The sequence below is a fragment of the Hyperolius riggenbachi genome, chromosome 1 (assembly GCF_040937935.1).
Source record: "Hyperolius riggenbachi isolate aHypRig1 chromosome 1, aHypRig1.pri, whole genome shotgun sequence".
NCBI lineage: Eukaryota > Metazoa > Chordata > Amphibia > Anura > Hyperoliidae > Hyperolius > Hyperolius riggenbachi.
The window spans coordinates 447,000,615-447,015,845 of record NC_090646.1 but is presented as its reverse complement, the minus strand read 5'-3'; positions in this window follow the sequence as shown (position 1 = coordinate 447,015,845).

The following is a 15,231-nucleotide window of genomic DNA, read 5'->3' as shown; positions in this document are numbered from 1 at the left end:
TCATTTTTCAAAGACTATGGTCTGATGTGTGTATGCACCCTAAGGCCACGTTCATAGTAGCCATTACATTTCCTGTGACAGCAGGAAGGCAACAGATTGGGACAGTGGTGCCGCACAATATCCGTGCATTGTGTCAGGTACAGTGAAGCATAGTCAATTAAAAGTATGCTTCACATCTACTGTTAGGGCTTGTTCATGCCTAGAGCGTTTTCAGGTTTTTTTTAAGCGCCCTAAAAGCGCTTGTGCAATGATTCCCTATAAGGCTCCCTGCAAATCCGTTTTGCGATTCAGATTCCGTTTCCGATTTTTTTTTCCCTGAATACAATCAACATAAAAATGGAGTCAAAAACGCAGCATGCAGTAAAGATTAAAAATCGGAATCGCATGCAGTCTGCAGGGAGCCTATGAGTGTTCACATATCAGAATCAATTTATTTTCGCCAAGTAAGTTTGCACCTACAAGGAATTTGTGTTGGCAGTTGCTTAACAAACAAACAAAAACAATACAAGGACAGACAGTGTGTATATTACAAGTCAAGGACATTATGCAAGTATAGTGGCAGTAAGCAATGTGAGAATTGTTCATTTTCAGTTCTAGCTGATTACTTTCAAGTCCTAGCAGCGGTAGCGTGGTTCTGCGTTTAGTATGGCTATTGCTTGAGGAAAAAAGCTGTTCTTGTGTCTAGAGGTTTTGGTAGCGATTGACCGGAATCTTACTCCTGAAGGCATGCGCTGGAAGATGGAGTGAGCTGGGTGAGAGGGGTCAGAGGCAATTTTGGTTGCTCTCTTTCTGCACCTGCTAGTGTAAAGATCCTGCAGGGAAGGTAAGCTACAGCCAATTATCCTTTCCGCTGATCGGATGATGCGCTGCAGCCTCCCCTTTTCTAATGCTGAGCAGGAGCCGAACCATACAGTCATAGATGATGTTATGGTGGATTCAATGATTGCAGTGTAGAACTGCACCATTACATTTTGAGGTAGGCCAAACTTTTTCAGCTGGCGTAGATGGTACATCCTCTGTTGCGGTTAGATTCCGATCCGCTCACCAAAGCGCTGCCTGTACCATTTTTGGGGCGATTTGCCTCAATGGAAGGTATAGGGAACTCGCAAAGCGCTTGAAAAAGCACTTTGTATAGAGATTTCCCCAGTGCTTTCATGAATAAAAACATTGTATTTATTCATTTCCGGGTGAAAGAGTTCACGTCCTGACTGACGTCAGAGAGTGAAAAAACAAATCGCTCTGCAAATGTGCTTAGAAAAGAGCTTTACAAAAAATCCCTAATGCGCAGGTGTCGGTAGGCACTAAAATTGCGCACAAAATCGCAAAACACTGGCATCAGCAATTGCGATTTATGATGTGAACAAGGCCTTATTGTGCACGTTTAGCAGTAATGCACTGCATGCTGTATGTCACTATACCGCAACCTGTTATACTGCAATGCACCTGCTGCACTCTGTGAATGTCACATAGGTGGTGTGTTACACTGCAATGTAACACACCAATGTGAATGTGGCCTTAGGGCTGGGACCCACTAGGCGCAGTTTGGCAGCACTTGCCTGGCACTGGCGATCGCAAAAGTGCTTTTCCAGTAGATTCCGATGGGGTTGGCCCCATTTGCAAAATGCTGCTTGCAGCAGTTTGGTAGTGGATCCTGGAGCAATCACATCAGTGCAATCAATAGATTTATATGTTTTGTCAATACAGGGGCATTGATCAGAACCAATTCTTGGTAGATACTTAGCCACTTCACCACTGAGGGGTTTTACCCCTTGAGCACCAGAGCAATTTTCACCTTTCAGCACTCCTTCCATTCATTAGTCTATAACTTTATCATTACTTATCACAATAAAATTAACTATATCTTGTTTTTTTCGCCACCAATTAGGCTTTCTTTAGGTGGGACATTATGCCAAGATTTATTTTATTCTAAATATGTTTTAATGGGAAAATAGGAAAAAATTCATTATTTTTCAGTTTTCGGCCACTATAGTTTTTAAATAATGGATGCTACTGTAATTAACCTCCTGAGCGATAATCCCGAGCTGAGCTCGGGGTATATCGCGCAGGAGGATTTCTCAGGCCCTGGTGGGCCGACTTGCATAATTTTTTTTTTGTTACACGCAGCTAGCACTTTGCTAGCTGCGTGTAACTTCCGATCGCCGCCGATCCGCCGCCACTCGCCGTGCAGTCCCCCCCCTCCCCGACCCCTTGCGCAGCCTGGCCAATCAGTGCCAGGCAGCGCTGAGGGGTGGATCTGGACTCCCTCCGACGTCACGACGTCCATGACGTCGGTGACGTCATCCCGCCCCGTCGCCATGGCGACCGGGGAAGCCCAGCAGGAAATCCCGTTCTGAACGGGATTTCCTGCTTGCTCTGATCGCCGAAGGCGATCGGAGTGGGTGGGGGGATGCCGCTGCGCTGCGGCTAACATGTAGTGAGCCCTGGGCTCGCTACATGATTTAAAAAATTTAAAAAAAGTGCTGCGCCACCTCCTGGGCGATATAAAAGGGTTAAAACCCATGAAAATCATTTGCCCATTTGTCCTGGTTATAAAACCGTTTACATTATGTCCCTATCACAATGTTTGACGCCAATATTTTATTTGGAAATAAAGGTGCATTTTTTTCAGTTTTGCATCTATCCCTAATTACAAGCCCATAGTTTATAAAGTAACCGTGTTATACCCTCTTGACATAAATATTTAAAAAGTTCAGTCCCTAAGGTAACTATTTATGTATTTTTTTAATTATAATTTTTTTTTATTACAAAAAAAAAATAAAAAAATAGGGGCGTGTGGGAGGTAATGAGTTAATTTTTTGTGTAAAACTAATGTATTTGAATATGAAAAATGCTTAAAGGTAGCCATACACTCTTCGATTTGCCATCAGATTCGACCAACAGATAGATCCCTCTCTGATCAAATCTGATCAGAGAGGGATCGTATGGCTACCTTTACTGCAAACAGATTGTGAACCGATTTCAGCCTGAAACCGTTCACAATCTGTTGTGGTGGTGTTGGTGGTGCTGCTGCCGCCGCCGCTCCCCCGCCCGCCCGCATACATTACCTGCTCCGCCGGCGCGACTGCCCCCCGGTCACCGCTGCTCCGTCTCCGCCCTGGTCTCCAGGTCCGGCATGCTTTACTTCTTCCTGCCCGGCAGGAAGTTCAAACAGTAGAGCGCCCTCTACTGTTTAAACTTCCTGCCGGGCAGGAGGAACTGAAGCATGCCGGAGACCAGAGCGGAGATGGTCGTCGGGCACTCGGAACGCCGCTAGCGACGCGCTCCCTACCCGCGGGCGATCGACGGTAATTTTCCGCACGGATCGATCGACGGGATCAGACGAAATGGATCGAAATTCGGCGTGTAGCGCGAACGATTGGCAGCAGATTCGATCCCAGTGATCGAATCTGCTGTCGAAACGGCGGCAAATCGGGCCAGTGTATGGCCAGCTTTAGGGTGTAGTTTTACTATTTGGCCACCAGATGGCCACAGTAACTTTTTGTTTATGTGAAGTGCTATGAGGCTGGGAAACTTTTTTTTTTTTTTTTCACAATGATGGTGCTGCTTCTCATAGAAGCAGTGGATCATTGCGTGGCTTAGATCAACGAACGGGAACGTTTTTTCCCAGTCATTGATCTCCGGGCGAGGGCGTGCACGAGAGCGGTAGCAGCGGCGGGAGGTGCGGATATCTCCGTCCCTGGGGGTGAAAGGATGGAAAAAGGGACGAGATATCCGTATGGCTGGGGGTAAAGTGGTTAAAGGAAACTGGGTTTAGGAAGAAGAAAAAAAAAAAAAAAAAAGCATTTATATATACCTGTGGCTCCCCCGCTGTCTTTCCTGGCTGCCACGATCCTCCACTGGCTGTCCAGGTATATCTTCCCATCGCCGCCTGTCACCACATTCTGCACATGCACGGCCCGGCTGCGCGTGCCTTCTCCCCCTATTGCACTCCTGTCGCTGAGAGCGTTCTGTGCAGCAGTGCGCGGGCAGAGAACGCCCCCGGCAACGGAGGCACGACAGACGTGTGCGGAGTTGGGCAGTACATGGCCGACTGGCAGTGATTGAAAGATTTATACAGACAACTAGCAGAGGATCTAGGCAGCGAGGGAGCCAACAGCCTGAAGGGGGCTGGAGAAGCCTCAGGAATGTATAAATGCTTTATACAGTACCTGAACCAAAATCTATTTGGAGTTAAAGGACCACTATCACGAAAAATTGTAAAGCTTAAAATACATACATATAAAATGCACATTTGACCCAGAGTAAAATGTTATAAATTACTTTTCTCCTGTGTTGCTATCACACATAGCTAGTAAATATCTGATCTAGTCCAACTCCTGATGAGGGATTTCTTTATTTTTAAAAGCACTTACCAGACAGTAGTTGCTTAGTTCAATTGCCAGGAGGATGGCCGACACATTTGTATGGATTCTTTCCAATTACTACTTATGTAAATGGATAAATAAATACTGCCTGTATGACTATACAATGTATAAGCAATACTGATAAACTGATATAGTAGCTCGTAAACTATTTGGCTAGGTCCCTTGACGTTTACTATAAAGGGATTCTACTGTATTGTACCTTTAAATAAAGGTTGTTGGTCCTACAAGCATTTGGAAACACTCATGTAGCCTTCCATGCTTGTGAACATTTACCATAAGGCACGAGCCTACAGGCACCTGATGATGGAAAGGCAGCTCACTCCCCTCCTCAAGTGCCTCCTTCCCTGTGCTGAGTCCCGAGCGGAGTGTAAATGAGAGGTTACTCAACCGGGTTTTGGCATTCCACTGACCAGATCTGCCTACAGTCGGGTCAGTTCTAGCTACTTAATACTGAGGGTTCCTCTGGCTACCTAATATTTAGGAGCACCACTAGCTACTGAATACTGAGGATAGCTCTGGGCACCTTATATATACTACGGGCCACCTGTAGCTACCTATGACAAGTAAGGGAGAAGTGACAGCTAGGCCAGTCAGCACACTGGTGCGGTTCAGCGGGGGTTTGTAGGCTCATGGAGGGTGAGATCTAGAGTCCCAGGACATCTGTGCCTATAGGCTCCTGTAATGTAAATCCAGGCCTGCTTGTGAATAAGCACATTTGTACTGTGTATGCCCAGCAAAAGGAGTACTGTAGTGGGTTGCAAAAGTATTCGGCCCCCTTGAAGTTTTCCACATTTTGTCACATTACTGCCACAAACATACATCAATTTTATTGGAATTGCACGTGAAAGACCAATACAAAGTGGTGTACATGTGAGAAGTGGATCGAAAATCATACATCATTCCAAACATTTTTTACAAATAAATAACTGCAAAGTGGGGTGTGCGTAATTATTCGGCCCCCCTGAGTCAATACTTTGTAGAACCACCTTTTGCTGCAATTACAGCTGCCAGTTTTAGGGTATGTCTCTACCAGCTTTGCACATCTAGAGACTGAAATCCTTGCCCATTCTTCTTTGCAAAACAGCTCCAGCTCAGTCAGATTAGATGGACAGCGTTTGTGAACAGCAGTTTTCAGATCTCGCCACAGAATCTCGATTAGATTTAGATCTGGATTTTGACTGGGCCATTCTAACACATTGATATGTTTTGTTTTAAACCATTCCATTGTTGCCCTGGCTTTATGTTTAGGGTCATTGTCCTGCTGGAAGGTGAACCTCCGCCCCAGTCTCAAGTCTTTTGCAGTCTCCAAGAGGTTTTCTTCCAAGTTTGCCCTGTATTTGGCTCCATCCATCTTCCCATCAACTCTGACCAGCTTCCCTGTCCCTGCTGAAGAGAAGCACCCCCGAGCATGATGCTGCCACCACCATATTTGACAGTGGGGATGGTGTGTTCAGAGTGTTAGTTTTCTGCCACACATAGCGTTTTGCATTTTGGCCAAAAAGTTCCAATTTGGTCTCATCTGACCAGAGCACCTTCTTCCACATGGTTGCTGTGTCCCCCACATGGCTTGTGGCAAACTGCAAACGGGACTTCTTATGCTTTCTGTTAACAATGCCTTTCTTCTTGCCACTCTTCCATAAAGGCCAACTTTGCACAGTGCATGACTAATAGTTGTCCTATGGACAGAGTCTCCCACGTGAGCTGTAGATCTCTGCAGCTCGTCCAGAGTCACCATGGGCCTCTTGACTGCCTTTTTGATCAGCGCTCTCCTTGTTCGGCCTGTGAGTTTAGGTGGACGGCATTGTCTTGGTAGGTTTACGGTTGTGCCATACTCCTTCCATTTCTGAATGATCACTTGAACAGTGCTCCGTGGGATGTTCAAGGCTTTGAAAATCTTTTTGTAGCCTAAGCCTGCTTTAAATTTCTCAATAACTTGATCCCTGACCTGTCTTGTGTGTTCTTTGGACTTCACGGTGTTGTTGCTCCCAATATTCTCTTAGACAACCTCTGAGGCCCTCACAGAGCAGCTGTATTTGTACTGACATTAGATTACACACAGGTGCACTCTATTTAGTCATTAGCACTCATCAGGCAATGTCTATCGGCAACTGACTGCACTATGATCAAAGGGGGCCGAATAATTATGCACACACCACTTTGCAGTTATTTATTTGTAATAAATGTTTGGAATCATGTATGATTTTCGTTCCACTTCTCATGTGTACACCACTTTGCGTTGGTCTTTCATTTGGAATTCCAATAAAATTGATTCATGTTTGTGGCAGTAATATGACAAAATGTGGAAAACTTCCGGGGGGCCGAATACTTTTGCAACCCACTGTATGTACACAAATATGTGCACAAGTGATTCCTTTGACTGGTCATGCACTACTAGCATACACACACACACACCTGCAACTGTTACATTGTCCATGTGCCTCTTATGGTGCCCATACATGGTACAATAAAAACGTTTTATTTTTCCCATTTATTCGATCAAGACGATTGAATGAAAGTTGAAATTTTTTTTTTTTTTTTTCAATCAAGAAAGACGAACGAATAACTTTTTTTTTTTTTTTAATAAAAATCCGATCGGACATGTTGGAAACATCTTTATCCTCTTGAGGACCGCAGTGCTAAACACCCCCCCTCCCCCCAGTGATCAGGCCATTTTTAGTAAAATAGGCCACTGCAGCTTTAAGGCTAAGCTGCAGGGCTGCATAACACAGCACACAAGTGAATCCCCCCCTTTTCTTCCCACCAACAGAGCTCCCTGTTGGTGGGGTCTGATCGCTTCCCCCCATGTTTATTTTTTTTTAAATAAATATTAGTTACTTTAAAAAAAAAAAAAACCCCGTTCCTTTAAAAATCTTCCCTCCCTCCCCCCAGCCAGCCAATTATGGTGATCGGCTGTCTTAGGCTTCTGCCTATGAGAGCCGATCGCTCTCGTCCCCCAGGGGGACAGCCGTGTGACACGGCTGTCCCCAGTACAGCGCTGCTGCCTATCGCACCGCTGTGTGTAACAGTCTCCCGAGCGGCAATAGCCGCTCTGAGACTGAAAGCGGAGCTCTGCCCCCCAAGCAGAAGGTGCGCGCGATCTCCTGCAAAACAGAGCCCCAGGACTTTACGCCAATCGGCGTTAGGCGGTCCTGGGGCTACCGCCGAGGCCACGCCCATCGGCGTGACGCGGTCGGCAAGAGATTATATTCGATCTAGCGGAATACTCAAACTAAATTATCTTATCGAAAATAAATTGTACCATGTATGGGCACCATTAGAGAGAGGTCAGTAATTTACTGGTGGAATTGGGAAGCGTTTAAAGGCAGCAACAAGACAAATGACCTGAAGGGGATTTGGAGGCTGCCATATTTCCAAGTGCTGCCGGGCTGATGCAACTGGACCATGTTACTGGGCAAAAAAAAAATTAGACCTCGAGAGCCCAATATAGTGCAGTAAGTATGGTATGGGAAGAATGATAGAGTACGTAATTTAATACTCACAAACCAGGGTTACTTTATAGGCAACCACTGTATATGCAAGTGGGGAGATCAGACCCATGGGCGTAACAATAGGCTCTGCAGCCCCTGCTCCCGCGGGAGGGCCCACTCGGGGCAGTTTTGTGGGGGCTGGAGGGGTGGCAGCATGAGGGGAAAGCCTTGGCCACAGTTGGCGGGGAGAGGGGAAGTTCCCCCCTCTCCCTCACCTCAGGGCTCTCCCCTCTGCGCTCCTCTCCAGCTTGTTACAGTTTGGGCAGCGGCGGCAAGATACATACCTTCTTCCTTGCGTTCCACCGCATACTCCTCGCTCTAGCGGCTGACGTCACTTTCGGAAGTGACGTCAGCCGCTAGAGCGAGGAGTATGCGGTGGAACGCAAGGAAGAAGGTATGTATCTTGCCGCCGCTGCCTGCACTGTAGTTAGCTGGAGGAGAGCGCAGAGGGGAGAGCCCCGAGGTGAGGAAGAGGGGGGGAACTTCCCCTCTCACCCGCCGACTGTGTCCAAGGCTTTCCCCTCATGCTACCACCCCTCCAGCCCCCACAAAACGGCCCTGAGCGGGCCCGAGAGGGGAGGGGGGGTCCCAATGAAATTCTGCAGGGGGGCACGGTGGGGCCTAATTACGCCCCTGATTAGACCTGTCCCCACTCAAGATTAAGAAGTCTCTCTGTAGATCAGAAGAAGGGGGTGTAGTACCCCTCCAGCAGGAGTGGACACAGGGTATTGTATATAGTGAACAGAGGCACCAGAAGAATAAAACAAGCAAAAATGTTTAAAATATGCAGAGGAGGTCGTAGTGGACTTACCTCCCCAAAGCAGACACGAAACTGTCACTTTCAAAAACACAATTTTATTGCCATACTTCAAAAAAGTGTTGCAACACGTTTCATGGGCATTAACCTGCTTCATCCTCTATAATAAAACCCGTGTCCCTGCGTCACGCTGTCCCTGTGTAGCTGGGTCCGTGCTACTGCACATGTGCACAGTGCGGACCCAGCCTCACAGAGAAAGGAGGACGGGGCCAGGGAGCCGGATGGGCGTGTAAGCGGGCGGCCGGGTGTGTGGCGGGGGCGTGCACATGTAACAGGCGGCGACAAAACACAGACCTAGAGCCCGTTTTTAAACGGGCTTGGGTCTGCTAGTCAGACAATAAACGAGTACAAGCTCATTACTGTTTTTGTACTCATTTATTGCCTGATGAAGCGGGTTGATGCCCCTAAAATGCGTTGCAACACTTTTTTGGAGTAGGTCAATAAAATTGTGTTTTTGAAAGTGACAGTTCTGTGTCTGCTTTGGCGAGGTAGGCCCACCACAACCACCTTTGCATATTTTAAACATTTTAGCTTGTTTTATTCTTCTGGTGCCCCTGTTCACTATATACAATATTACTGGGCAAGGTTGCAGAACAACATCTGGCAGTCATCTGGGACGACAGTGAGGGAGACCATGGAGTACGTAGGGCTGGAGCCCCAGTAGGTATAAATACTGCTACCTTGTACATATCAGGTTTCCTTTAAAGGGATTTTTATTTATAGGTTCTATTCACCAATCTGTGAGCGCTCATAGGATACAGGAGACTAGTATCTATGCCCCTGGGACTTTAGTTGAAGTTTCAGGGGGAATAGAGATACTGCTACTTGTGCAGTTAGTGGTTAAAGGATGCTAGATGTGAAAAATATAGGAGAAACGGGGGAGCTGGTATGTATGGTGAGCTATCCTGAGGCCCAACGCACCCATCCCCTCCCGTTCTTTGTGCTCCTCCAACACACTCTTCCGGGTCGCTGAAGTCGGGTCTCACTGTGGCTGCGCTGGCCCGGCTGTGCGCATCACACGGCATGCAACCGTGGCTGGAAGCGCTCTGCGCATGACATCATGGGCATGCTCTGTGAGCTCCCAGCCACACACACACAGCCGGGCCAGCGCGGCCACAGTAATGCCCGACTTTAGCGACCTGGAAGAGGGTGCCGGAGGGCAATTAGCCGAATTAATTCAGAATTGTTTGCATCTCAGTTTTACAAGATCAGCAATCATATGAATAGAACTCTAATCCTGAGTAGAGCTTTCCATGAGTCCCATACACTTATTTTGGTTCTAAGGGTTAAAAATACATTTCTGAAGATTTAACTGGTGACTGCTTTTTATTCAGCTTCCAGATAAATCACAACCAATTACGGTAAACTTTTAATCTCTATTCTGCTATCAGTATTGTGTGCACAGCCACACAAGTCTTTATGACCTCTAAGTTGTCAAAATTTGTCTAGGGTGGTGCAAGAAAGACGGGCCCAGCTCCCTGTCATGGGTGCGAGTATACAGACACCAGCAAGTCCCCATGCAGCTCTTTGTGTGTCCTCCCAATCTTTCATGCACCACTCTACATTTCTCTGACTGAAGATATACAGGGAGTGCAGAATTATTAGGCAAGTTGTATTTTTGAGGAATAATTTTATTATTGAACAACCATGTTCTCAATGAACCTAAAAAACTCATTAATATCAAAGCTGAATATTTTTGAAAGTAGTTTTTAGTTTTAGCTATTTTAGGAGGATATCTGTGTGTGCAGGTGACTATTACTGTGCATAATTATTAGGCAACTTAACAAAAAACAAATATGTAACCATTGCAATTATTTATTTTTACCAGTGAAACCAATATAACATCTCAACATTCACAAATATACATTTCTGACATTCAAAAACAAAACAAATCAGTGACCAATATAGCCACCTTTCTTTGCAAGGACACTCAAAAGCCTGCCATCCATTGATTCTGTCAGGGTTTTGATCTGTTCACCATCAACATTGCGTGCAGCAGCAACCACAGCCTCCCAGACACTGTATAGAGAGGTGTTGTGAGAAGCGAGGCAGCTGCGGCGAACAGCACCGCCGCAGCTGCCTCCATGCGGCCATCCGTACCCTCGGTGTCCTGCTGAGGACGGAACGTTTTTCCGGGCAGGGTGTTGCCGTAGCGCGCGCACAGACGGGACCTTTGTGCGGGGAGGAAGCCCGTCAGCTGATGTCAGGAGTCCCACGGCGCCCAGGATTGGCCGATTCGGAGGGGCGTGCCAGTGGGGTCTCCTCTGCTTCATAAGCCTCTGGACTTCATTATAGAATTGTCTGTTGTCGTGAATACTTGCGTGTTAGCGCTCAGACCTTAGGCTAGTTCCCTGGTGTTGATGCTAAGGATTTCACACCTAGTCTAGGATATTGCGGTCTTTGTTTATTGTAGACTAGTTCCCGGGTGTTGATGCCAAGGAGTTCACACCTAGGACTAGGATATTGTTTACTGTATTGATCTCCTGTGTATGACTTAGCTATTACCTCTGACTCTGATCCTGCACTTTTGCCTATCTACCTACCTGTTGCTGAACCTCTGGCCGATTACCGTTTACGCTCGTCTTACGATTCTGTACCGATACGTACCTTCCTGTTGCCGAACCTCTGCCTGATTACCGTTTACGCTCTTGTCTCACGATTCTGTACCGATATTTACCTCTGTTACCGACCCTTGCCTGCCTGACCATTCTACTCGCCAGTGGGCCCTCGCCACTGGTGAGGTGTTTACTGCGCCAGCTCCGCTGGTTAGGCAACTCTGCTAGGCTATAGTTCAGCCTTAATTACCTGCTCACTAGGTATCTGTCATTTTGGTATTACTGTGTCTCGTAGGCTGCAGTCCAGTCTGACTCACCTGCCCCTCGGGTGTTCATTTGCCTGCAGTATATTCTGAATCACCCGCTCCTCGGGAGATTCAGCCTCTTCAGTAGTTTCTCCAGCTTGCTGGAGCCTGTACGCTAGTGCCGCTTCGTGTACTGGTAGTACCTCACCAGCCCCTCTGGTGAGGTTTCTTCAAACTATTAAAGTTACGGTTGCACCCAAACACTTACACTTTATTAGGTGTCCAGAGGTTAACCATACTTGCATTATTGGTGATTCTGCAGATCAATAATAATCAGGTATACATCTGTATTGTTGGTGATACTGCAGATCATCAATAATCAGATACTCTGTGTGCTGACACCATTCGTTACAGGTGTACTGTTTTCCCTCCTTGTAAATCTCACATTTTATGATGGACCACAGGTTCTCAATGGGGTTCAGATCTGGTGAACAAGGAGGCCATGTCATTAGTTTTTCTTCTTTTATACCCTTTCTTGCCAGCCACGCTGTGGAGTACTTGGACGCGTGTGATGGAGCATTGTCCTGCATGAAAATCATGTTTTTCTTGAAGGATGCAGACTTCTTCCTGTACCACTGCTTGAAGAAGGGGTCTTCCAGAAACTGGCAGTAGGACTGGGAGTTGAGCTTGACTCCATCCTCAACCCGAAAAGGCCCCACAAGCTCATCTTTAATGATACCAGCCCAAACCAGTACTCCACCTCGCTGGCGTCTGAGTCGGACTGGAGCTCTCTGCCCTTTACCAATCCAGCCACGGGCCCATCAAGACTCACTAATTTCATCAGTCCATAAAACTGTAGAAAAATCAGTCTTGAGATATTTCTTGGCCCAGTCTTGAAGTTTCAGCTTGTGTGTCTTGTTCAGTGGTGGTCGTCTTTCAGCCTTTCTTACCTTGGCCATGTCTCTGAGTATTGCACACCTTGTGCTTTTGGGCACTCCAGTGATGTTGAAGCTCTGAAATATGGCCAAACTGGTGGCATCTTGGCAGCTGCACGCTTGACTTTTCTCAGTTCATGGGCAGTTATTTTGCGCCTTGGTTTTTCCACACGCTTCTTGCGACCCTGTTGACTATTTTGAATGCAAAGCTTGATTGTTCGATGATCACGCTTAAGAAGTTTTGCAATTTTAAGAGTGCTGCATCCCTCTGCAAGATATCTCACTATTTTTGACCTTTCTGAGCCCGTCAAGTCCTTCTTTTGACCCATTTTGCCAAAGGAAAGGAAGTTGCCTAATAATTATGCACACCTGATATAGGGTGTTGATGTCAGACCACACCCCTTCTCATTACAGAGATGCACATCACCTAATATGCTTAATTGGTAGTAGGCTTTCGAGCCTATACAGCTTGGAGTAAGACAACATGCATAAAGAGGATGTGGTCAAAATACTCATTTGCCTAATAATTCTGCACTCCCTGTACAGACCTCAGATCAGTGCGACCGCACAGGCATATGAGCGCACATGCGACCCGCAGGACGCGAACACTTTATGAGGAAGTGACGTCATTGATCACTTCCGCATGTGAAGTGTACGGGTCCGGGCGGGCAGCGTGTGCTGCTCTGCCTTTCTGGTCCCCTTGATCTGAGGTCTTTAGCGCAAGCAGCCCCCAGCCATGCATAGTGCCCATCAAAGCACCTTCAGCCACGCAAAGTGCCCAGAAAAGCCCCCCAGCCATGAAAAGTGCCCAGCAAAGCAAAGCCCCTCCCCCCTGGTGCAAAGAACCCCCCTCATCTGTGACTAATCACCACTGTAATTTGATCTCTTCCCTTTGTCACCTGACTGCCATGGCAGAGCAGCTAATTTGAAAGCACAGGATGTTAACAATGTCTGCTTCCATGAAATCAGGAAGTAGACACACTGCTGATTTGTATTATCAGTAACAAATGTTTTTCTGTAAAGGTTATTATGCTGTTTATCTTTCAGAGCAGAAAGGAAGCGCTGAGTGCCATTCATGGTGCTGGACAGGACCCGGAAAGTTCTGGGATTTGTGCATTTTGGCCAAATGACTTTGGCCATTTTGCAAACTGGCCGGCAAATGTCAGAAATCCCCAGCATTTGGACTTTGGCCAACATCAAATCGGCCAGTTCTAGAAATGGCCGGCCAATTCCCACTTTGGCCGATTTTTGGTTTTGGCCATAACATATATGTTATACAGTAATTTGACAGGGAGACAGGTATTAATTTAGTACTTCAGGCTTTATTTCTTGTGCATAAATCTATTTATGGTGGCGGATTTATCGGGCAGGTGTACACTACCACTATTGCTCCTGCTTGAAATGGTAACGATATAATTGCCTTTCTTATGTTAGAGCCTTTTGACATATGAACTGTCAAAGCCAATTTAAAAATGATTTTTTTTCTTCATGTGTATGTAATCTTAAAATTATAATGAGAATTTTAAACAGAAAACATATACACAACAGAATAACCAAGCTCCATCCAAGTTGCTCGTCTAATTGCCATCGTCCCCACATCTCCTGCAGCCACCAGTCTGGTCATGTGGATGATGCAGAATTCCTCATCCCAGACACCAAGCAAAAGTCAATGCTGTAAGTCTGGAACACAACTCCTTCCCATATACCACTGCAGGGAGTGCCGCTAACATGGGAAGTAATACACCGTCCAAAGGGCAAGGCGTGGGAAACCAGGATCAATGTAGTATAAGGCATGGCCTTAGAGATCCTGTACTGAAAAAACGTCCCCTGGGGGTACTTCGGGAGGGGGAAGCCTTAGGGTCCCAATGAGGCTTCCCCCTCCCCTGTAGCTGCAGGCAATCCAGCACTAGCTCCCCCAAAGTCTCCTGCAATCCTGGCTCGACAAGCCTGATGAGCTAGATTTATTTACCTTCCCTGGCTCCAGCAGGTGGCGCTGTTGTGTCAAAGCACGGAAATAGCCAATCTCTGTCGGGTCCGCTCTACTACGCAGGCACAGGAGATCTGCACCTGCGCAGTAGAGCGGCCCAACATAGATCGGCTATTTCCGTCTATCTCCGACCGGAGAGCCGATACTGAAGGTAAATATTTACATCCACGCTGTTCGGAGGGGCACAGTGAGACTGCCATGGGACACAGGACGACGGGGGAAGCCTAATTAGGATCCAGGGGCTTTCCCCACCCGAGTTGAGTACCCCCAGGGGAACTTTTTCTCGTTACAGGTTTTCTTTAAAGGCTCATTTTATAATTGAGATCCCCACCACTGAGGACTAGTCTGCAACAAGTATTTCATAAGGGTAAGATATATGAAGATATAGGCAAAGGCTTGCACTATCCACAAAGTATAGTTGTATTCAATAAATAATTAATGACAGTGCCCACCTCTGCCTACGTTTACAGCCATACTTGCTATGCATGCCAGGTTAGCCTAAACACATCTTTGGTACGTGTGGCTGGATAGTGTACTGGTTAAGAACACCGCCTTTGACATGGGAGGCCAGAGTTCGAATCCTGGCTAGGTCAAGTACCTATTCAGTAAGGAGTTCAAGGCAAGACTCCCTAACACTGCAGGGTGGCCTCCTGAGCGCGTCCCAGTGGCTGCAGCTCTTGAGCGCTTTGAGTCCGACAGGAGAAAAGCGCTATATAAATGTTCGTATTATTATTATTATTATTATTATCTTTGACTAGTGCGTCCCTCCAACTTACCAAAGGTGTAAGAAATGACACCTATCCTTAAGCAGCACTCCAG